The sequence below is a fragment of the Sus scrofa genome, chromosome 12 (genome assembly GCF_054392235.1).
Source record: "Sus scrofa isolate SSC_HxYL_T2T_F1_AM1 chromosome 12, Sscrofa_HxYL_maternal_Yorkshire_Landrace_v2.0, whole genome shotgun sequence".
NCBI classification, from domain to species: domain Eukaryota; kingdom Metazoa; phylum Chordata; class Mammalia; order Artiodactyla; family Suidae; genus Sus; species Sus scrofa.
Genome location: NC_139394.1, coordinates 60809290 through 60832540, shown reverse-complemented (window position 1 = coordinate 60832540; position 23251 = coordinate 60809290). Strand labels below are relative to the sequence as shown.

The window sequence follows — 23251 nt, the reverse complement described above, 5'->3', positions numbered from 1 at the left end:
TTCAGCTACATCCTCAGGGAGGATGGAAAAAGAAAGAGGAGACTCTGTGTCCAATCCTTTAGCTCACAGCACTTTCAGTTTTCCCCATGGTACACTCAGGCCCAGGAAAAGATGGATAGGAAGGCCTCCAGCACCCTGTCCCCGGAATAAGCCTTCTCTATGTCAGCTTGAGGGTACCAGTAGACACATGGAACAAGAGGAATGGGCTCATTCCATTTGCAACATCAAAACCTCAAGAGTAAGAAGCGTGACTTCTGTACAGTATAGCTCCTAGTGAGAGCTTGATCAAGGGTGGGTGGATGGGTGGATGGATGGATGGATGGATGGATGGGTGGATGGATGGATGGATGGATGGATGGATGGATGGGTGGATGGATGGATGGATGGATGGATGGATGGGTGGATGGATGGATGGATGGATGGGTGGATGGATGGATGGATGGATGGGTAGGTGGGTGGATGGGTGGATGGATGGGTGGATGGATGGGTGGATGGATGGGTGGATGGATGGATGGATGGATGGGTAGGTGGGTGGATGGGTGGATGGATGGGTGGATGGATGGGTGGATGGATGGATGGATGGATGGATGGATGGGTAGGTGGGTGGATGGGTGGGTGGCAAATTGGGAAGGTGTCGGAGGGTCTGCTTTTTTCCCACTCTGGGTCCTTGCCACGCCCCGAGGGACGGAAGGAAACAAGAAGCATCTACTTCAGCCTAGTGATTAGATTCTTGATCCCATATCTCAGAGGTGGGATGCTGGAGAAGAGGACTTTCCACCTGCTCCCAGCAAGCATCATTCAGCCTCTTCTTGGACCTCCTTCATCTTGGATTGACGTCCAAAGATCGTGGGGCTCAGACTAGCTTGTTATGCGACAGTCATCGCCATCACTTGGGCAAAACGGATGCTCAGGGAGCACTCACTCTGTGCCACAGGGTTGATGTTCACGTAACACAGGTCACCTCATTGAATTTCGCCTTCCTCCCACCTTAAAAAATAGATATTTAGGGGGAGGGAGTGGGAGGGATCGGGAGCTTGGGCTTATCAGACACAACTTAGAATAGATTTACAAGGAGGTCCTGCTGAATATCATTGAGAACTATGTCTAGATACTCATGTTGCAACAGAAGAAAGGGTGGGGGAAAAACTGTAATTGTAATGTATACATGTAAGGATAACCTGACCCCCTTGCTGTACAGTGGGAAAAAAAAAATAGATATTTATCATTTCTGTTAGGAAACAGAGACTCAACAGAGACAAACAACATGGCCAAGGTCACAGCTGAAATTTGACAGGACCCAGATTCCCGCCCAGTCTGACCACATCACCACACTATTGCGCCAGTGAGCCCTTCCCCTGTGCCTGATACCGTCGTCTTAAGGGGTCTAATCCTGTCAAGTCTCAGCTCCTTTCTCCAGATGAAAAAACGGAGTCTCAAGGGAGTTATGTATAAATCGCCTGCTCAAGGTCATAGTGCGCGTGAGTGGCACAAGTGGGTTTCATCCAGGGCTGTCTGCAGCATCGCACTTCCTCGCTTTATGGAAGAAGAAAGAGAAGGAAAGAGGCCCAGGAGGAGGAGGAGGAGGCAAACTGAAACGCTGCAGATCACTAATTACTAATCAGTGAGAATGGTGGGACTTGAATCAACACTGCCACCTTCACGAGAGCGTCACGGTGCCTCCGAGAAGTGTCCTGTGTCCCACCCCCACTCTGTGCACCGAGTGCAAAGCAGATTAGGGAGAGTTCCTTTTTTTTTTTTTTTTTTTTTTTTTTTTTAAATATCTATTTGGCTGCACCCATGGCATGCAGAAGTTCCAGGGCCAGGGATCGAACCCGAGCCACAGCAGTGACAACGCCAGACTCTTAATCCGCTGAGCCACCAGGGAACTCCAAGATTTCCCTTTCCGATGCTGCCTGGGGCTGAGCAAGGTTCCTACTGAGCAAGGACCCTGGGCTGGTCTTTTTCCTAGGGCTGGGCTCACGTCAGGCAGCCTGGGAGCCAGGAAAGGGTGGGGGTTCTGCTCTGCTTCTGGGTCCCGCTCATCCCCAGCAAGAAAAGGATGCCGCCTAAGGCAGCCCCCATTGCCAAACACCTGACCCAGCAGTGGTGATGCTGGCCTGGGGGTGGCCGTCAAACATGGGCAGGCTGGGCATCACATTGACCTTGTTCTCTGTGCTCCAGAGTGTGCTGTTTACGTTCTCACCGGAGGTGCAACTATTCAACGAGGTGTGGAAGCCTGGGGAAGACTGCACATTTTAATCAAAGCACCAAAGGAGCAAGTCTAGATGACTTTACAAAATGTATCTGAGGAGAATTTTGCACAGCAAAGTCTGGGTATCAGGTAATTAAGTGAAAAGGGAAATAACTTCCCAAGGGGTGTAAACAAACACACCAAGTCCGTCTCCTTTCAGTGTTGTGCTGAGTGGGGAAAATGGATTTCTGAGTGGACTGCAAACCAGGGCTCCTCCTTCAATGTCAAGTCAGGCTTTGTGGGGCCCGAGAGCCCCGGGGGGCTAAGCTGTGGGGCCATGGCGCCTCCTGCAGGTTGAGGAGGGACAAAACCACCCTTGGAGAGACCCTTGTCCCAGGCCCTCCAGTTAAAGAGGAAGGGGAAGCCTGCAGCCCTGGTAGGCAAAGTAACATTGTCAAGGTCACAGGGCACCCAGGGGCAGAGCTAAGGCCAGGCACTGGCTTTCTGATTCCCAGTCCTGCGTTACTTGCTGTACACTGGCCCAGTGCTACCCAGAGGCCAGCTATTCATAACACAAACAATAACAGTAACAACGAGCACAGCGATGGCCGACATGGATGCACGTTCACGCCCTGTGCTCTGCTTCACGCGCTGTGTCCATTACCTCACTACACTCTCCAGAGATCTTACGGAGACACTGCCAGTCCCCCAGCTCAGAGGTGAAAAAACAGAAGCAGAAGGAATGTAAGAAGTCGGCCCACAGCTGCACAAGCAGAGAGTGTCACAGGCGGAGATTAGACACAGGGTCCCCGACCTGCCGCCTAGCGGAGCCTGGGCCAGGCCTGGGTTCCACCGTCTCTGGTTCCTGAGAGGAGCCTGGGCACCTCTGCCTCTGGGGCAATGCTTCCAAATCTGCTGTCTGTGTCTGGGACCACACCAATCCCAGTGAGTACTGCTCCCCGAGTTTCCACAAAAGCATAACAAAGACAAACCACCAAACCAGAACCAACAAAACGCGGGATGCATTTAAGCCTGCTGGCAACACCAGGGTCACCAGCACAGGCCACCTCCCCGCGAGCCACTGAAAACCGCTCATTAGACATTTTCTGCAGAGGCCCAGGGATTTGTTTGTTTGTTTTAACTGGTCATCTTACGGGGACTTGTCCCGCGCTTCCCCTGCATGGACTGCGCTGTGGTTTGCCGCCCCAGGTCCCAGCTCCGCCCCCGCACCTCCCTCAAGTCCCTCCGCCCCCTCCTGCCCGCGTGAGGTGAAAACAAACAATTCATTTCCTTGGACATCGAGGCCCTGGGGTCTTGCCTTCTGCCCTGAGCAGCTTTTCAAGATATTTTTTTGGACCGAGGCAATTTCCTTCTCTGAGAGGGATGCTGGAACTAGCTGCTAAGAGAATTCATTATTCACCGTGTGACACCAATAAAGATGAGGTCTCCGCTGGCATTTTTTTTTTTTTTTGAGCCCACATATATGGTTATTTGCACATGTGGTTTCTACATGATAACCCACCCAGGAACCAGGGAGTCAAGCGTATTCATTTGTTGTGTCTCCTCTAGAGCTTATTCTTCCCTGGCTTTTACCCCCAAGACCTCAGCAAGATGTAAACTAGATGCTGGCTGAGGCCAAGGCTGACCCTGGCCCCGGGACCCCCTGCCTCTGAGCAGCAGCTCTCTCAGGGCAAAGACAGCGGCAGCCCCGTGCGGGAGAAGCCTCCTCACGTCGATTCTGCCTCCTGAGGATCTAGCACAGAGACTGCAGACAGAAGGCAAGCATTCCTTCATCTGTTCATTCATTCAACAAATATTTGCTGAGTACCTGCCTGCTGTGCTCCAGGTCCTAATCCAGGCTTTAAGAGTAAAGAAGACGTAGCCCCTGAACTCAAGCAGGAGTATGTATCGGAGGTTCTTGGAATGTGGGGTATGTGGGTTGCAGTGAGAAATTGGCCTCAGATCATCTTTCGAGAAAGTACACATACTTTGGCGTATAGTCCTTGGCAGGTAGCTGCACTGGCCTCGAGGCTTCAGGTTTTTCTGCATAACACCCTTGGCCGTGTAGCTTGGCAGGGCCTTCCGCTGTGGGTGGGGTGGGGTGACCTGCCCCAACACTTGGTTTTGAGCTCATCCCCAGACCTAGCTTTGGCCAAGGGGATGTCAGTGAGAATGACACAAACAGGGCTTGCCCTTTGGGCTGGGTCATCGTGCACTTCCACTGCCCCCATGAGAAAGACAAGCCTGGACCAGACCTCTGACCCAAAAGGGAGATGAGAAACATGTGAACAGAGCCCAGATGCCCCAGCAAAGACTGAGCCAGATCAGCCAGTGGCCAGGCATCCCCAGAGATTTAAACAAGCCCATTCAAGATAAGCGGAACTCTAGCTGACTCCAGACACTTAAGTAACAGTCGCTTCCTGTGGGAGCCCATGGAGGTGCTGTGATTGTTTGCAACCTGTTTATTGCCGTGGTTGGTGAGTAACTCAAAAGTTTGAGGGCTTTCTGAAGAGCCTAAAGGTCAGCAGACCCCAAGTTGAGAGCCCCTGGTCTTCCAAAGGACACAGTGAGGGACACAAGCTTTACAAACGAGTAAATCTAAGTGCTTTAAGAGCATCTAACTAGCGCTTGCTTTACCAAGGAGCTGATTTCCAACCTAGGATCTGAAGAAGAGGCAGAAGTGAATCAACCGAAGGGGAAGAGGAGAGGGTCCCAAGAGTGGGATTAGCACAAGAACCTTAAGATGAGGGAGACCATGGCCAGTTGGCCATTCTGGTGGGAACACAAGCATTTCAGCTGAGGTTCTTCCAAAACTGAAAGAGGAGCCCTGAACATTCTCAGTGTTTGCGGATGCTGACGTGCTAAAAGATAAGGATATGCTAAAAGAGGATACAAGAATAGTGGTATAGTTTACGTGCTCTTTGCGGAGCAAACGAACGGTTTTAACACCGGGAGGAAGACGCATTCGTACGGAGAGCTTTTTCTGGGTATAACATGAAATATGCCTAAACACGCCGCTCACGCATGTGAGAGCTGGGCCCAACAGGCTTCCCGCCCCTGACCCCAACCTCATCTAAAATAGAGGGCGTGACGACAAAGAGGGTGTTGGCAAGAGCTGAGACTCAATAATTGCTTGTTAAACTGAATTAAAATGAAGCGAATCATTTTCAGATGTCAACAAGGAGAAAATGAAGCCGGCCTGGTGAGGACCCTCTCAGAAGGCCCCTCATGGCTGTAAACCGGAAAGCCCTCAACCCGAACTACAGGGCGTGGTCCACGGGCCCCATTTTGGTCACCAAGAGGCCCCCAGCCATCCTGCCAGCCTTTCAGAATTGGTCCCAGGTGCTCACTCGCCCGCCTCGAGGTACGGAGGTGACCATGGTATCGCACCGCCACCTAGTGGCCACACCCGAGAAGCCATATTCTCCACCCCTGGGACTCACGAGCCCATCCAGGTAGGTGGGGTCTTCTTGGGAAAAGTCTGCTAGTGACTGACAGCGCTTCAAGTTTACATATATGCGTGTAATATATATATTACATAAGCTATGCTATATATAGATTAGCGTCCATATGAACTACTGGCCCAGAGACGGGCACATTATGCTGATCACATAGGAAGTGCAGTTATTAATATCTTCATTATCATTGCCGTGATGCTGTATAAACACCTGATTCTGAAATTAACTGGGCTGTGGGAACACGGAATTCCTGAAGACAGCTAAGAATCCATCTAGCGGTTACCAGTGGGGACAGGGGAGAGGGGAGGGGCGGGATAGGGGCAGGGAACTCAGAGGCACCGAGTACTATGTATAGAAGAAACAAGCCACAAGGATATATGCTACAGCACAGGGAACACAGCCAGCATTTTATAGCTATAAGTGGAGGATAACCTTTAAAATTGTGAGCCTCTCTGCTGTACACCTGCGACTTACAAATGCTATTATGCATCAACCAACACCTCCTAACCAAAAGAACGCATCTCCCCCTTTAAACATCCAATAAACACATACTAGACACTTAATACACACGAGTTCTATGCCATGTAACTGGGACAGTGTGGAGAATATAGAAAGACAGCTAAGATGGGGTCCCTACGGCAACACACTTCCAGTCCTGAAGGAGAGGTAGGAGGCACATAAACAGCCAGCTCCCACGTGCTACAGGTGCAGCCGGAGAGCTGGCTATGACCCCCGGAAGTGGCAGCGATTCATTCTGACACCCATGGTTCCCTGTAACTCTTACAATAAAGCGGTGATTCTAACCATAATTCCGGCCACGGCTGCCGTCCGCGCTGCCTCTGGGCCTCTCTCCAGCACCTTGGAGAGCTCCTGGCCTCGCAGGTTAATGGTTAACGGTTAAAGCTGGTGAAGTTGGGGTGTAGGTGGAAGGCCAAGGAGGCTTCGGGGCATCGTTTCTGGAGGCAAGGTTCAAGCTGCATGTCCCTGGCCAAGTTAGTTAACCTCACTGTGTCTTAATTCCCTGTTATTAATAGGGAAAAGGAGTCTGTTAATAACAGCACCTGCCTCATGGGGTTGTTGTGAGGGTTGAATGAGTTTATATAGGCCCTTATTTAATTTCTGACATGTATTAAAGCCTTCACATTCTTGTTTTTGTTCTTTTGGCTGCAGTGTGCAGTGGCTTGACGTCAGATCTCAGTTCCCAGGCCAGGGGTTAAACCTGGGTCACGGCAGTATAAGAACCAAGTCTACTAAACCACCAGGGAACTCCCTAAATCCTCATGTTTTTATTACCAACTGTGGTGTGCAGAAATCCTCAACTTTTCAGGAGAGCTGGGTCCAATTTTATAGTCTTTTAGGTACTTTCCATTATTAAAGTTGGGTCCAGCCCCATTTAAAACTTCACTCTCGGAATTCCCTTCGTGGCTCAGTGGTTAACAAACTCGACTAGGTTCCATGAGGATAAGGGCTTGATCCCTGGCCTCACTCAGTGGTCTAGGATCCTGTGTTGCTGTGAGCTGTGGTGTAGGTCGCAGACATGGCTCGGATCCCATGGCTGTGGTGCAGGCCGACAGCTGTAGCTCCGATTGGACCCCTAGCCTGGGAACGTCCATATGCCGTGGGTGTGGCCTTAAAAAGGCAAAAATTAAAAAATAAAAATAAAAATAAAACTTCGTTCCCATATGATTCAGCTCCCCTACCCAACCACTTACAGCACTAGGAACTGGGGGTGCAAGGAGGAGCCTCTCCCTGGCCTGTGACTCAGCAGCAAGGGCAGGAGGAAGGCTCCACTCATGTTACATTTGACCCCAGGCGTGGACTGACCAGAGGAGATGTGTCTGATGCCGGTGGTCTCTGCGGGGGCAGGATCTTGGCAGAGCGGTGTCCCCGGCTCCCGTGGAGAGCTGTCTGGCCTCACAGGACCCACCCCGACGCCTTCTCAGAGGGTGTCTCTGAAGGCAAACCCCGCAGCCCTTCAGCCTCCAGCTGGTGCCTCGCCTCCTTCTCCCGGGTGCCCTCCCATCACCTGGCCTGCCAGGCCAGGAGATGCCCTGCGGCAGGGGCCATCTCGGTCACCACTGTCACATCAGTTCTGGCACATGTAAGGCTTGTCATATTTCACCCTTCTCAGAACAGGAAACAAGCGGCATTACTGTCTCTGGGCAAAGTAAGGAAAGGGACCTTCGCATCTCCCTAAAGGTGCACGTGTGTCGGGGGGGGGGGTGAGGGGAGGAGCACCCACCACCTGCGGGGTCCTGTTTGGGCCTCGGTGCTCAGAGAGGCTGCTCACCTGCCTGCCCTTCCACTGTGTCTCCAAAACTGTGCTGGGGGGAATGCATTTCTTTGTACCCCGATGAAGCAGTGATGTGGAACAGGTTATTAAAATGAGGCCTTTCCTGCCTCAGGCTTTCGGCCCCCAAAGCTGAGAGCAACGGGGGCCCAGGCGACCCGCGGGTGCTGGGCCATCCCCTCAGGCCTGGCAAAGGACATCCCTGCCCAAAGTTACTTCTGCTGTCACCGGGCCACCGTCCATCTGCAGGCCACACAGAAGGAAGCCGGGAACGAGAGGGAAGCGAGGAAGGCTTTGCAGAGAGGGAGCGGCGTCCCGTGGGGGTGGCTCCCCGCCACAGGGGAGGCCAAGGAGAAAGGCAGTTCACGCACCTCCTCAGGACAAAGGCTGGGGGCTTTGGAAGAACTACGGGGGCGAGGGGACCGCTGGAGACACGCTTCCTGAGGGAAGGTGGGAGCCAGACTCAGGCTTCAGGAGGCCACCGTAAAGAGGCCAAGGCTGAATAAAGGGGCTGCCGGGCTGCCGTGGGCACAGAGGGCACTTCCACTGCAAGTGGGACAAAGATTCAGTGATCAGCCGGACCGAAGCCTGGAAGAAGGAGCCAGCCAGGAACCTTCTAGAAAAAGACCCCGTCTGAAAGTCGGATGGCAAGAATTTTTTAATTGCTTTATTGAGATACAACTGACAGTAGGTGTGTCAATTACATCTCAGGAAAACAATTTTTGAAATTTAATACTCTCAACACATACTTACCGGCAATCATATGTCCCTTATTACTGCACGTATTTAAAGGGTACAAGCGGATAGGCTCACGAAACCCCAAGCAAGATAATGAACGAGTCCACCCCCCCATGTTTCCTCCTGCTCCACTGCCATGAGCCTCTCCTCCCCCCATTAAAAGGCCGTCACTGACCTGCTTTCAGTCACCGTGACTTAGTTTGTGCATTCGGGTATTTCATATAAATGGAATCCTACAGTGTGTACACTCTTTTCTTCAGTCTGCCTCCTTTCACTGGGCGTAATTATTCTGGGATTCATCCACAGTGCTGTGTGGAACAACGGCTCGCTATTTTTTTTTAACTGCAGAGTGTGTGTGAATGTCCCCCCATTTGCTTCTTTGTCCATCTCTTGATGGATGTTTGGGTCGGAGGTGGCAGGAGTTTGACTAAGTGTCCTCTGCTCCATTATTTTTAGAAATATTCTGCTGTCGCGTGTAGTGTTTTATAATCAGGATGTGCGGTAACATTTTTCCAAGGAGGAGGAAGAAAAGGAGACTGGCCATGAGGACTTCCTAGCAGGTGATCTGGGGGGAGGCGTTGAGGGGATGCCACCGGGCGCAGAGGTGTTGAGAGAGGGCACAACCCCAAGGTGGCCTCACCAGCTTCAGGGCCCCCAGAGGAACTCCAGGGAGTGCCACATGGAGAGCGGCATCTGTGCCACCCCACACCCCTGTCACATCTGTCCTAAGGGACCTGTTCTGTCCTTCTCCTCCCGCCTGCAGCCCTAACACAAGAAGGTCCTAAAACACCCGCTGGGGTCGGGGGAGGCGAGTGGGAACGAGAGCAGCAGAAACCCCAGCGCCTTCCCCCACGGCTCACTTCTGAACCAGGAAGAGGCCAAAGTGGCAGAAAGGGAGCCTGGACTGTGTTCATCAGACTGGTTCTCTTTTCCACGACCTGAATGTAACTAAGTAACTTTTTTCCCCCTTATTGTTGTCTAAGAGGGACAAGAAAAGCTATTGGATTGACCCAAAATGTTATCCAGGGGCAAAGAGCCGGTAAAAGTGAGCAGAGGTGAGAAAGAGTGACGTTGTTTTCTGCCTGCGTCTGGCTCATTCATTGAGCCAGTTGCTGAAGGTGGACTGAACGGCACCAGGAGGCTGCAAAGATTTCTGCTCTGGGGAAGATCCAACAGTGGGCATCCGCATAGGGCTCAGAGCCTTAAAAACAAATTTTCTTTGCTAGGTGTCACCTCTTGGTATCTTTGGGGACTCAACTCAAGGCCACAGGCAATGTCACTCTGCTAAGCATTTTGTGGAAGCTCAAGATTGCGGATTTTCAAACCTCAAACAGGCCAGCGTGATGGGAGAAGAGTCTTGGAGTTTATAAATCAGACTGAATTTGATTTCACACATGACAGAGTCCCAGAACATCATGGGACAAAAGCTCCCTCCTTTGTCACTGTTTCCCATCTGATGGTCTCTCCAAGGGCACATGACAATTGCAGCTACTTTCGCCCTTACGAGAGCCCTGTGAGGTGTCCCATTTTACGGACGGAGAAACTGCGGTTCGGAAACGTTCAATGACATGCCCAAGCACACGCAGACACGAAGCAGCAGAGATGAAACCCAGCCCAGGCCCGTCTGACTCCAAATTCCTCACGGAGGCCTGGCTCGATGCTCAGGGCTTTTAATCGGCACAACTATCCTGGGAGATAACTCTTAGCATGCCTACTTTATTTTATTTATTTTATTTTTTTTTTTTTTATGGGAGAAATTTAGGTACGAGCAACTATGGCATTTCTTTTTTTTTTTTTTTTTTTTTGTCTTTTTGCTATTTCTTGGGCCGCTCCCATGGCATATGGAGGTTTCCAGGCTAGGGGTTGAATCGGAGCTGTAGCCACTAGCCTACGCCAGAGCCACAGCAACGCGGGATCCGAGCCGCGTCTGCAACCTACACCACAGTTCACGGCAACGCCGGATCCTTAACCCACTGAGCAAGGGCAGGGACCGAACCCGCAACCTCATGGTTCCCAGTCGGATTCGTTAACCACTGCGCCACGATGGGAACTCCCAGCATGCCTATTTTACCGCCGAGAAAACTGAAACCTAGGTTTAAGTCACTAATAGTTTCAGCAGAGCTGGGATTTCTACAGTGGCCTGACTCTGAGATTCCACTGGAAACACAAGTGTTAAAAACAAAAACCAAAAAAACCTGCTACGTATGTGAGGGTGTTTTGGGAGCTGCCAATGAGGTTACGTGGGTGCCGTGTCTGAAACTGGAAGGGAAAGACGGTTAAGAATGAACCGTGCTTTCCAATTAGCACACCGCTTTTTCAGCAAAAACCGGAGCCACTTTCTAGAACGTTTTGCAAAGAGCCCCTGATATCTGAACTGGTTACGTCTCCTTGGGGGCATCATTTAAATCCGGCCAGACCGACAAGCTCAGCACTTAATTCCCTCCTGAATCACCAGGGCAGTGATGAGGGGAAGACTCCCAAACTCCTTGAACCATAAAAGGAAGAAAAAGCGTTTCCATCAGAAGCCCAGGGCTGTGGTCACAGCCGAACCCGGAGCTCGCCCTCCCCCGTAGACAGCAAATCCTTTAAAGGAACAATCGGCTGCTCCAAGGGACAGGGGCAAGGCTTGCTGTAGGTCACGGCAGGGACAAAGTTCCCTGGGAATGCTCCAGTCCCTCCCATCACTCAGGCCCTGAAAATCACTGTCCTGGCAGCTCCTCCTTGGCCGACCCCCAGCTTCCCGTACTTGGCTCCCTGGCCCTTATCATTTTACGCAGTGAGAAAAGACAGACAGAAGGAGACCCTGGGGTGATGCCCACTTTAAGAAACAAAAAGACCCAGAAGGTTGGGAAGAAGACACAAGAGAAGATTATGTATTGTCATCATGGCGTAAGGCTTGTTTCTGATCCCTGGTGGGAGGGCACGTCTGCCGCCAAGACCCAGGAAGCCCTCCCTCGCTTAGAGGCATTCTGGGTGCATTTGGGTCATGGTTCCAGGCTACCAAGATCTGGAAGGAAAGGAGGAAAAGTCAGGATGGAAAGTAAGAAAATAGGCATTTGGCACGTTTTAAAAAAATATATCTGGAGTTCCCGTTGTGGCTCAGAGGGTAAGAACCCGTCGATGCGGGGTCAATGGCTGGCCTTGCTCAGTGGGTTAAGGATTCGGGGTGGACGCAAGCTGTGGCGTAAGTCACAGATGCGGCTTGGACAGTGGCTGTGGGGTCGACCGTGGTGGCAGCTCTGATTTCCTAGCCCAGGAACATCCGTATGTCACAAGCACGGCCATAAAAAAGAAACAGAAAAGTATATCTGATTTCACATACTCCTCCAAACAACACCATTATATTTCTGGATGTTACGAAGAAGGAAAGCGAGGTACAGAGAAGCTCCGTACGCGCCCCGGTCGCAGACCCGAGCCTGGAGGATGCCACGCCCACGCTCCTCTCACGGAGGCACAGACTCGGACGCTCCCTCTGTGCTCCTCAGAGAAGGAAGTTTACAAGTTCACTCATTTAGCACCGAAGCCCAAACGAATATTTGGAAAGAAAGGTAAATGCTGATATGTCGCCTTTTGTCCCCCTTTTGTCAGGCTACATCTAGTGGGCAGAATCATGGCCTCCTCAAAGACAGCTATGCCCTGAACATTAGAACCTGCGACTCTTTAGGTTCCATGCACAAGAGGAATTAAGGATGGAGAAGGAAGGGCAGTGTTGCAGTCACTTGGCCTGGAGATGGTGAGGGCAGCCTGATGCCTCCAGGTGGACCCAATGTCATCACCAGAGGCAGAGAGAGTCAGGGGCAGACATACGACAACAGAAGCTGGGGCCAAAAGCTGCCGCCTTGCTGGCTTCGAAGATGGAGAAAGAAGCCAGGAGATGAGGAAGAAGGACAACCTCTGGAAGATAGAAAAGGACCAGACAATGGATTCCTTCCTGGAGCCGCCAGATACAGCCCAGCCAACCCGTCAGTCTTAGCTCAGTGAGACCCGTGTTGATTTGACTGTCCAACCTTCAGAACTACAAGTAATCAAATCATATTGCTTTGCACCACTAAGTGTTGTAATTTGCTTCAGCAGCAACAGAAAACTAATACAGCACACGGAAGCCAAATGAGTACGTAAGAAGGTGCCAGCTTTCACGGTGCCGACTATGACGCTTAGAAGATGCCCTGGGCTTGAAGGCTCCCTGACCGCGTCTGTCCGAGACGGCCCGATTGATTATCCATCTCACAGGCTACAAAGGCGTGCTGCATCCGAGGGATGATCTTGACGAAGCAAACTGAAACGGTTGTGTCTGTTAGCCGAAAGTCCATCCTGGGTAGGAGTGGTTTGGTTTCAGGACACAGAACCCTAGTCACGGAAGCCTTCATTAAAAAGGAATGTTATTTACCTGATGGAAGATAATATAAGAAAAGGAATGTATCTGTGTGTGTGACTGGGTCACTTTACTGCACCGCAGAGACGGGCACGATGTTGGAAATCAACTATAATTTAAAATAAATAAGTAAATAAATAAGGAATGTTCTTTAGAAGCAGAGCGAGACCTAAGGAACCAGAAAACCCCGTGGCTCTCTCTCTCCGGCCTCCCCCTCCTCCCCGCTCTTCTGTGCATATCTTAATCCTTCTTCTCCTCCGGCCCGCACTTATCTGCTTACTCCTCTGTCTGTACAAGGCTTCGGCATGGCCACATCCCAAGATGCCGGCTTCCATCCCAGGGACCTTCCAACGTGGTTTTTCCCCCACAGCCAACCGATTCGGTCTCCCATCCCTGATCCCAAAGCTCGGAACACAGAGAAACGGATACACCCAGCTCTGATCTGGTACCGGGTTGTATTCAATCCAACTGGTACTCAACCGGAACACGAGTCTGGTATCCTTTCTCGACTCTCGGGCACGACCAGCAGGGAAGAGGTGGCTTGATGTCAAGGCCGGCTGCATCCGAGGCCACGGGTCCAGCAGGACCTTTGCGAAGGCATCGGGAGCAGGGAGGAAATGACTGGCATCTTCCGTTTGTCCGCTGACTCTAGGGATGGCCTTATCTTTGGAAGCAGAAATGCATCCTTTCTGCGGCTGAGCTGCCCTGCTCCCTGCTCAGGCCAAATAGAGCCCCATGTGCGTCTGTGACAAGGGTTCCTGTCCCTCCATTCCGTGATTGACATCCTGTCTTTTAATATGTTAATCTATTCAGCCAAGTTACATTCAAAGGTTGCGGGTCTGGGAACTGTTCTGTATCTTCCTGGTGACTTTGCATATTTCACAATTTAACTCTCAAAGGAAATGAATGGCTGCCTGGTTCTTGAAAGAAGGGGCGCCTCACTGTGGGCCCCAAGTTCTGGAAGATTATAATCATTAATAATAATAATCTGAATAACAACAAGCTTATTTAAGGTTTCAGAGTCCTTATGGTAATATAATACCGTAGAGAAGATAAGTGACAACACAGATCTTGAAAATGAGGCTCAGAGAGTGGGAATGATTCAGGCAAGGCCCCAGAGCATCGTGGGATGCTTGGAGTGAAACAAGATCATAAGAAAGAAGTGCCAGCTACTCTATATTTGCCATTTCTCATCCCCACACGGGCCCTTCCAGGTAAGACTTTGCCCAAAGGCCCACAGTTACAGAAGCATCTGACTTGAAAGCCCGGGCTCATCACCAAGGACCCCATCCGTGTCCCTAAATTCCTGGAGGTGCCTTAGATAAGATCCGCCTGTCCATGCTTTGGAGCTCAGCTCAGACACCACCTCCTGCACCGAACCTCCCTTGGCTCTCCTCCTCCACGCAATCAGTTCATCCACAGGTGTCCATGTGCCAGGCATGACTCAGACGGCTGAGCATGCAGCTTGGAAGAAACCAGACGTGACTCCTGCCCTGGCGAAGCTCAAGTGTGGTAAGGGAGGCAGGATTAAGTACAGATTGCCAAGGGGGTCCCGCTGCAGAGGGACCGAGGCCCAGCCTGGGTGGCCAAGACACCTGGCCTCCTGAGGAACCGGCACTGATGCTGAGACCAGAAGGGAGAGCACGTGTACATGGGAGGAGAGGGGGTGACGACCCCAACTTCTAATTGTTTGGGTGGAGAAAAAAGAAGCCAACAATGAAGCCAAAGAAGAGCAGCCTGAGAGATGGAGAGAAACCAGGAGAGTCAACGCCAAGAGGATGCTTCCAAAAGAATGGAAATGCTGCCTCTGACCCCTCGGGGCCAGGGGGAATGAGTGCATTAAAACAACTGCACTGGGTTATAGTTTTTAATAGTGTCCAGTGCTCCCCTAAACCAGAAGCTCCTTCAGCAATGCTGTTTTCAGACCTTTATTCCCAGCAGTTAGCCCAGATGCCGGGTGCAAAGTAAAGTTTTAGTGAGCGCTGAGCAAATGAATCAGTATGTCACGGGCAGTCAAAACATTAAAAATTTCTTCTGGATGAGAGAGAAAACATATCGCGGGTCTTGGGTAATTTACAACAAATGAGCAGGGGAGGTGACGGGACCTTTGGAAGGAAATGCAGTCTCACTGCTGTCCTCCGTGGGAATAACTCAGGGTCGGCTCACAGGGACTGTCTCTCTATAACTGCAATGACTTCAGGGACCGCCATCTAAAGAGCATCTTGGGCGCTTGAAAACAATGTTATGTATGTGCCTTTGGTCTTCAAATTGTATTTGCATAATTAAATCTAATTATCTCCAAAGTCAAGGTCTTCTGCAGTCTAATCCTTGCCTGAAATCATCCAGACTGGGACTTTCTTCTGTTGGTGAAATCTGAGTGCAACTGTGTATCAGTAGACATGGCCGGGGATCAATGCTTGACCCTAGCTGGCTAACAACAAAGAGATGGAAGACTCTTAAAAAAATCACTTTTTTTTTCTGTTTGCTGGAAATGGAAACAGCCACTAATTCACGAGTAATGCTCTTCCCTAAGCACATGGCTACCATCAGGGGTAATACTTAAACTATTTAGCCATGGGCAAGTCAGAGGTACGGATGCTCAAAATTAGGGCCTGCCAATGATGCTATGTCAGGGGCCCCCTGCTGGACATTAAAAAACTTAGCTGATGAATGATGGGGGACCCAGGTGAGCAAACCTGCCGCTAGAGCAACAGAAAGGCACCCAGGCCAGGGGTGTGGGCAGGGAGGCAGGTGGCTATTTGCCAGTCAGTACAGAAGCATTTCAGCATTTTAGTAACTGCAATGGCTATACCTTTTTGTACCTGCTTACAGCCAGCTGCGGGGAGCAGCCCAAGGCATGCCAGCCCAGGCTTACACAGAAAGAGGGAACTCTACCCAATACCCTGTGATGATCTACAGGGGAAAAGAATCTGAAACAGAATGCGTGTGTGCACACGTATAACTGAATCACTTTGTTGTACAGCAGAAACCATCACAACCTTATAAATCAACTTACTTCAATAAAACTTTAAAAAATGAAAGAGAAAGAAAGAAACAAACAAACAAACTGTGGTTGGATGAGAAAAAGTTTGGATAAAAGCCCGTAAGCCAGGGGCAGGAGAACTGGCGTTAGACCTCAAGTCTCTCTAGTCCCAAGTCTGATGTTCGATGCTATACTCTCACCCCTGAATTCTCCCTAGAGCTGTTACGATACACAGATACTTGTCACGGCCACCTGCCTCACCTGCACAGGTGAGCATCTGGTTCACCATTTCATTGTCCATAAAATGGTACATCTGTCCATTCCTCTCAGAGGGATGGGAGAGATCAGGCGAGCAAGGGCCTTCTTACCCTACATCGTCCAGTGTGGTAGCCACAGCTATTTCCTGTTAAATTAACTAGAATGAAACAAAATTAAAAATGCAATTCTCTGATCCCATGAGCCACCTTGTCCATGCTCCTAACCACATGAGGTTCGTGGCTGTGACAAGCACACATAGGGAGCACATCCCCGTGACTGGAGAAAGTTCTACTAACATCCCTGTTCTCAATGATACAACCTGGTACAGACAAACAACAAGTTATAGTCCTGGTGCTGCTTCTGGAGGTTGGACTTTTCACACACACACACACACACAGAGGCATCCATTCACACAGGGCCACACACGGAGCACCAGTGCCCAGGAGCTAAGCGCTGGTATTGCAGCACTGCCTCAAAAGCAGTCACAGAAGCAATGAAAACATAATGAAAGCCTTGAAAAGTAGGAGTAAGGGTCAAATAATTATGGGTGTATCGCTTTCAAGAAATGTCATCATCTGGACACAAATAGAGAGTTTCATGAACCTTTTAATTACAGTGGCAAAAAGGGATCTGTACTATTTTCCTATAAAATTACCAGCTCTGTTTAGCCATTTATAAAAAGGCATGTTGTCTTCTGGATCCTAGTATCCTCTACGCCTCTTTGGCAGGATGAGGACTCACGGCTGCCAGCGCAGAGGCAGGGGCAGCAGCTACAGGAGAGCTGGACCCCTGCTCACAGGGCCCCGGTGCTCTGGTGTCACACAAGGAAAGGACGGCCCTGGAGTTCCCGTCGTGGCGCAGCGGAAACGAATCCGACCAGGAACCATGAGGTTTCGGGTTCGATCCGTAGCCTCGATCAGTGGGGTTAAGGATCTGGCGTTGCCGTGAGCTGTGGTGTAGGTCACAGATACGGTTCGGATCCTGCACTGCTGTGGCTGTGGTGTAGGCTGGCAGCTGTAGCTCCAATTCAATCCCCAGCCTGGGAACCTCCATATACCACAGTTGTGGCCCTAAAAAGCAAAAAACAAAAAACAAACAAACAAACAAAAACAGAGAGAGAGAAGGAAAGGACAGTTATGAATAACGTATCGCTCTTGGGGCTTAATAAAACGGTAATCGATAACAAGAATAATCATATCCAATATTTATCATGTGCCACGACTTATGCTGAATGCTTAACATAACTTAGAACCATCAGTGCAGAAGGTGACTGGCAGCATTTACAGATTTTATAGATTGAGAGACTAGGCCCAAAGAGGCTAAGTAACTTGCCTGAGGTCACTCAGTAAAAAAGGATCAGAGTCAAGAATCAGATGTAATTTCAGCCTCCTAATTGCTCAATGCCCAATCACTACGGCCCTCAATGCAGGAAGCCACCAGGGAAGAACGGTTTGGGCCGGGGGGGCTCACCCTTGCATTCCTCCCAAACTCGGCTGCATCCAGAGTTGCTAGGGCTCCCCCATGTGGGGGTCGACCCCCAGCCTTTGCATCCAATTCCGCGCATTCTTTTTTCCATTCACATGAACAGATCCCATGCAGGTCCTGGAAGCTGGTTCAAGGCTGCCTGGACAAGACAATTCTGGGACCCCAGGTACCCAGCGTTTGATCTAGGAGCAGAGATAAGCCTTGAACCCCATGGACGGCTTCCCTTTGGGGGCAGCGCACAGCTGGAAGCGGGCCATGGAGGGCCCTCCAGCAGCGGCAACCCCTGAGAGCTGGTTAGAAAGGCAAATTATCAGGTCCCACCCCAGACCAACCGACTCACAAACTCGGAGCACAGCCTGTGTTTTAACCAGCTTTCCACGGACTCTGAGGCTCAACTCAGGATCCTCGCTACCGTACAGCACAGGGAACTCTACTCAATACTCTAGAATAACCTATATGGGAAAGGAATCTGAAAAAGAACGGATGCGCCTCCACTAGAACTGAATCACGGCGCTGCGCACCTGAAACTCACACGACGCTGTAAGTCAACTATGCTCCAGTATCAAATAACAACCAAACTTCAAAGAGATTTAAAATTAAACATTAAGATGTTATTTGTAAAAGTGAGCGGCTAAGAAGAGCAGGGAAATTTTAAGAAAGATAGCTTTTAAATCACCAGGGAAATGATAAGTAAGTGATATTTAGATATGCAGTAGGTACCGTTATTATTCCACTTACACGGTTATATACTGAGCTATAAAGAAGTTAAATAAGGTCATGTAGCTTCCATGTGGTGAAACCCAGGATGCCAACCATCAGGCTATATGGTCCCTGGCAAAAATCTATTAGACATCAAGTCAATATCCATCATATACCAAGAATTCCCATCAATCAATATGAAAAACACAAGCAACTGAAGAGTAACAGTCAATAGGAGAAAAGTATATAGAAGCAATTTTCAAAAGAACAAATTACATAAATCATGAATAAATACATGAAAAAAATGTTCACGCTCCCAAATGAGGAAATGCAATTAAAAACAACTACTAAAGTCCATGAGGTTCACGAAGATTTAAGAGTTCTGACAGCCGACTTGGGTAGTTGTGACAAAGACATTAGGGCCCACAAAGCCTAAAAGCCTAAAATATTTACAGAAAAAGTCTGCTGAGCCCTACTTTCATGCATGGGGCCCAGGACAAGGACCCCTCTTGCTCAGATGTAAGTGAATGACACCCCTCTTGCTCAGATGTAAGTGAATGACACACAACTTGTGGGCCGTCACACTCTGCTCATTCGAGGGCAGGAAAGCCAGTGGTTTTCATACCCAACCACGGTGCATACCACGTATACGTGCATTTGTGTACACACATACGTAAATGTGGGCATACACTGGCATACACATATACGTACACATATAAACAAGTAGGACATACTATTAAATATACACATGAAGCATCCCTTTACGTTCAATCCATTTCCTAGTGCAGATTGATACAGCAATATTTGAAACACTTTACGTACCATCCCTGGAGTACAGATTCCTAACTAGGGGGCATGGCATAATAAGAAATAGACATTTTGTCTTTGTCCGAAGTTCCTGGCTCGCAGCTCCTGAAAACTTTGAAATTTCTGGAGTGAACAGAGTTTCTTTTGTATGCTAATAAGGTGACTGGGGACCCCCCACCCCCACGTCGATTCAGGTTGGTGGCCAGTCTCCAGAAAGATCCAGACGAGATTAGAGGGTTGAAACTTTCAGCCCCATTCCCTGTTCCCCCTTTTGGGGTCAGGGGCTAGAGACTGAGCCCCAAATCAATTGTCAATCACCAATGGCCAGTGATTTAATTCAAATGGAACAGCCGTAAAAACCCTGAAATGAAAAGGTTCAGAGAGCTTCTGGGCTAGTGAAGATACTGAGGGGCTGGGAGGGAGGTTTGCTAGAGAGGACACAGAAACTCTGCCCCCACCCCCATCCCTCTACCTGGCCCTGTGCATCTCATCCATGTAGCTGTGCCTTTGCTGCCTCCTTTATGGGGAACTGATAAACGGAAGTCAGGTGCTTCTGTGAGTTCTGGCACCCACGCTAAAAAATTATTGAACCCGAGGAGGGAGGCGTGGGGTAATTTGTGTCAGAATCAAACTGAACCGTTAGACACCCAGGTGAGTATCCAGAGACTTGGAAAACATCTCAGAGGGTGCCTCAAATATTCATTTAATCTACATCATTCCAGGAGAAATTACCGAGTAACCTATCTAGATCACACTGTTAATTCAGATGTATTTGGAGATTAGTTCTCGCCGCAATAACAGTAGGCAAAGACCCTGCAAGAATGATCAGAAGTTGCTGACCTTGCTGAAGTCTCTACGAAGTCCTTCTTTAGGTGGGAGATTTGTGGGCACTCAGGGGACAGCCAAGTGTCCCGGCAGAGCTGGGGCAGAGCGGCTCAGAGCCCACCTATAAGACAAACGTTCGACTTAGCACTGATTCGGCAGTTACTCTTTCAAGGCTCATCTTTGCCACCACCTGCTTCAAGAAGCCTCTCCCTTCCTTCCCGGTTTCTACTCTAGGCCAGTCTATTTTAAGACGATCTGCTTTTATATTCTCAAAGCACAGCACATACATATCTGTGTTAAAGTGTGTTTCCCTCTGTACTGGAATTGTTAGTTTCATTGCCTTTCTTTGCTACAGTTCATAGAGGTCACCACTTTGTTTCCAGTGCCAAGCCTAAAACATGCCTGGCATATAATGCAAAATAAATATTTGAGGAAGGGATGAATACATGAATACTTTAAATTATTCAAAACCCAGGAAGCCATAATTCGTTCAAATTTTGAAAGTGTGGTGACTCTTTTTGGGAGATTGTATTCATCGGCAAACACTGTAATGTTGACTTTTCCAACGTCAAGTCCAGAATTAACTACAAGGCCAGAGGCATTGCTGGGCAAGGACCAATTGAACTTCAGATAGCAACACTACCTAAACCTCACCACTAGATGGCAGCCGCACCCAAGGAGCAGACGGCTCCTGCCCCCGACCACGCCCGTCCCAGGCTGTCCGGGTCCCAGTCTTAGTCCTTCCAAGGACTCAGATCACCGAGAAGGAGGGTGGTCTTGGCAGGTATTGATGGCTCTAAGAAACACCCCCCCCCCCTCAAAAGACTTTCCTTCCTGCCCCGCTCCACTTTCACTTGTTCTTATAAATGCACCGATCACTTCCTCCTTCACGCCCTGGGCTGACGCCCCCATCCCCCATCTCCCATCCCCCTTCATAAAATTCCCACTGCCCACGTGGCTTCCGGATTCCCCACGCAGGGCCAGGCCATGCTGTCTCCACACCACCCGCTCAGTCAATATGTACTGAGAAGGAAAGGGGCAGTACCTCCTTGAGCCCCCAAGGAAATAAGGCGTCTTGAGAACTGTCATGTATGAGAAACAGAAGCAGTCGAGGAGCAAGACAGACAGATAGACAAGGAAAAGGGGTTTCTGGAGAGAAGGAGAGAAAAAAAGATGGAGGTGCTGGAGGAAATGGCATTAAGAGCATCACTCTGAGCCCTGAGTGGCTAAGAGAGGGGGGATGCTTGACCAGCCACACGCTGGTTAGGGAGACACTTGACTTAACTGAATTTCTCTAGAGGACAAAGGGGTCAGACCAGCAGCCACTGAGGGCCGGAGTCCCCTCTCTTTGGCCATGACGCCCCCGAGGGGAATGGAAGGCAGGCAGAGATTAATGGGGGGAGAGGGGGCAATGGCTTCTCCCTGGGGCTGCCGGAGCTGAGCAGTTGCTTTGTGTGTCTGTCCCGGGCCCTGGAAAACTAAAAGGTCTCTCCCATCTTGGTGACCTGTCCCAAGCACACACAAAAAGCGGCCCTACCTGGTCACGGGGCTACTTCCAGGATGCAGTGGCATGCAGGCAAAAGGGCTCTGTAAATCATAAGGTGTCTGGGCAATGTGCACTCGGCCGTTTATTCCACACCGACTACCCCGTCCTGTCCTAGGATCTTGGGCGATGGCAGACATCGAGACCCAGCCCTCGTAGAAAAGAGGAAAATGCTAAATGGCACCATCTAAGACCTGCTCTTCAGTCTAGGGTCCGGTTTCCATTTCTCTCACAGGAAGGCTCCAGTCATCTGAAGCAGCCAGCCGGGCCCAGGGTGTGGGGCTCCAAGTCAGAGCCTGGAAGCTTCCATAGCTAAATGGTGTGAACAGAGGTGGGAACAGCTGCTACAGATGAAACCAAGCTCGGGACTGAGGGTCGGGCCGGCCCTTGCGAGGACTCTGCCTTCTGGAGGCCTGACCCTGAAAAGGTGATCCTGAGACAGTAAAGGGTCTGCGAGTGTGGACAGGCATTAACTGGCCTTACGGAACGCTGACATTTCAAGGAAGATCGTGATGGCATTGTGGCTATTGTTTTAAAAAAGAGGAAGGAAGGGAGGGGAAGAGAAGGAGGCAGGGAGGAAGTCCTTATCTTGTACAGACTTCCCTGCATGCAAGGATCCACTAAAGAAGAGACCGACCATGGGTGTGCCGTTGGTGCCATGGACCACTGGGCCAACCGGATAGGGGGCAGAGCTGAGCCGGAGCAGCTGTGAGCTACAGGAGGGGGAATTCGGGTGCTCTGAATTCAGGCAGATGGGGCCCATGCCTGCTCTCTGCCCCCTCAATACCACAACTGCAGCAGCCCTGCCTCCTGGGACACTCGGGGTCGACTGTCCAGGGCCCAAGCTGGCGTCTCACCCCTCCTCCTCTGTCCTGCTGGGGAGGAGCCTGCAGACAGCACAGCTTCTAACCTGGACACCTTACCCTGACCCGGATCCCCCTAATGTGCATATATCCTTACATGTGTGTGTCTGTGTATACACATATGTACACAGATATCATATACATACATATACATCTATTACATATGCATGATAGCCAATGTAATCTACTAATTATATATCATATATTGCACTATCATATTAATATGATATTATATGGGAGTACCCATCGTGGCGCAGTGGTTAACGAATCCGACTAGGAACCATGAGGTTGCGGGTTCGGTCCCTGCCCTTGCTTAGCGGGTTAAGGATCCGGCGTTGCCGTGAGCTGTGGTGTAGGTTGCAGAAGCGGCTGGGATCCTGTGTTGCTGTGGCTCTGGCGTAGGCTGGTGGCTCCAGCTCTGATTCGACCCCTAGCCTGGGAACCTCCATATGCCGCGGGAGCGGCCCTAGAAAAGGCAAAAAGGCAAAAATAAAATAAAATAAAATAATATGCTATTATATGATAATATATTTATGTTATGATTATGTAATATGTGAATTATATATTCACGTATGATATATGAATATTTTAAATAAATACATAGGTGTATCAAGCACTTGCTATATGCATGTTCTTATTCAAGCCTCACAAAAACTCTCTAGCTAGGAATTACCACATCTACTTAACAAATGAGAAATTAAGGCTCAGAGAAGTTAAGTAACTTGTGCAAAGCCAAATA

The 23251-nt window shown here is 50.0% G+C and overlaps 1 protein-coding gene across 3 annotated transcripts in view; it reads right to left on the bottom strand.

Moving 5' to 3' along the window:
• ADPRM (ADP-ribose/CDP-alcohol diphosphatase, manganese dependent) overlaps nt 1-23251 on the bottom strand; it is a 192443-nt gene that overhangs the window by 65351 nt on the left and 103841 nt on the right. For 2 of the 3 annotated variants that reach the window (XR_014821876.1, XR_014821877.1), the window contains exon 5: nt 20122-20227. The exons of the other annotated variant lie outside the window; for it this stretch is intronic. The gene's annotated coding sequence lies outside the window, so the exon portion shown is untranslated. The remainder of the gene's footprint in view (nt 1-20121; nt 20228-23251) is intronic. 3 annotated transcript variants of the gene reach the window in all.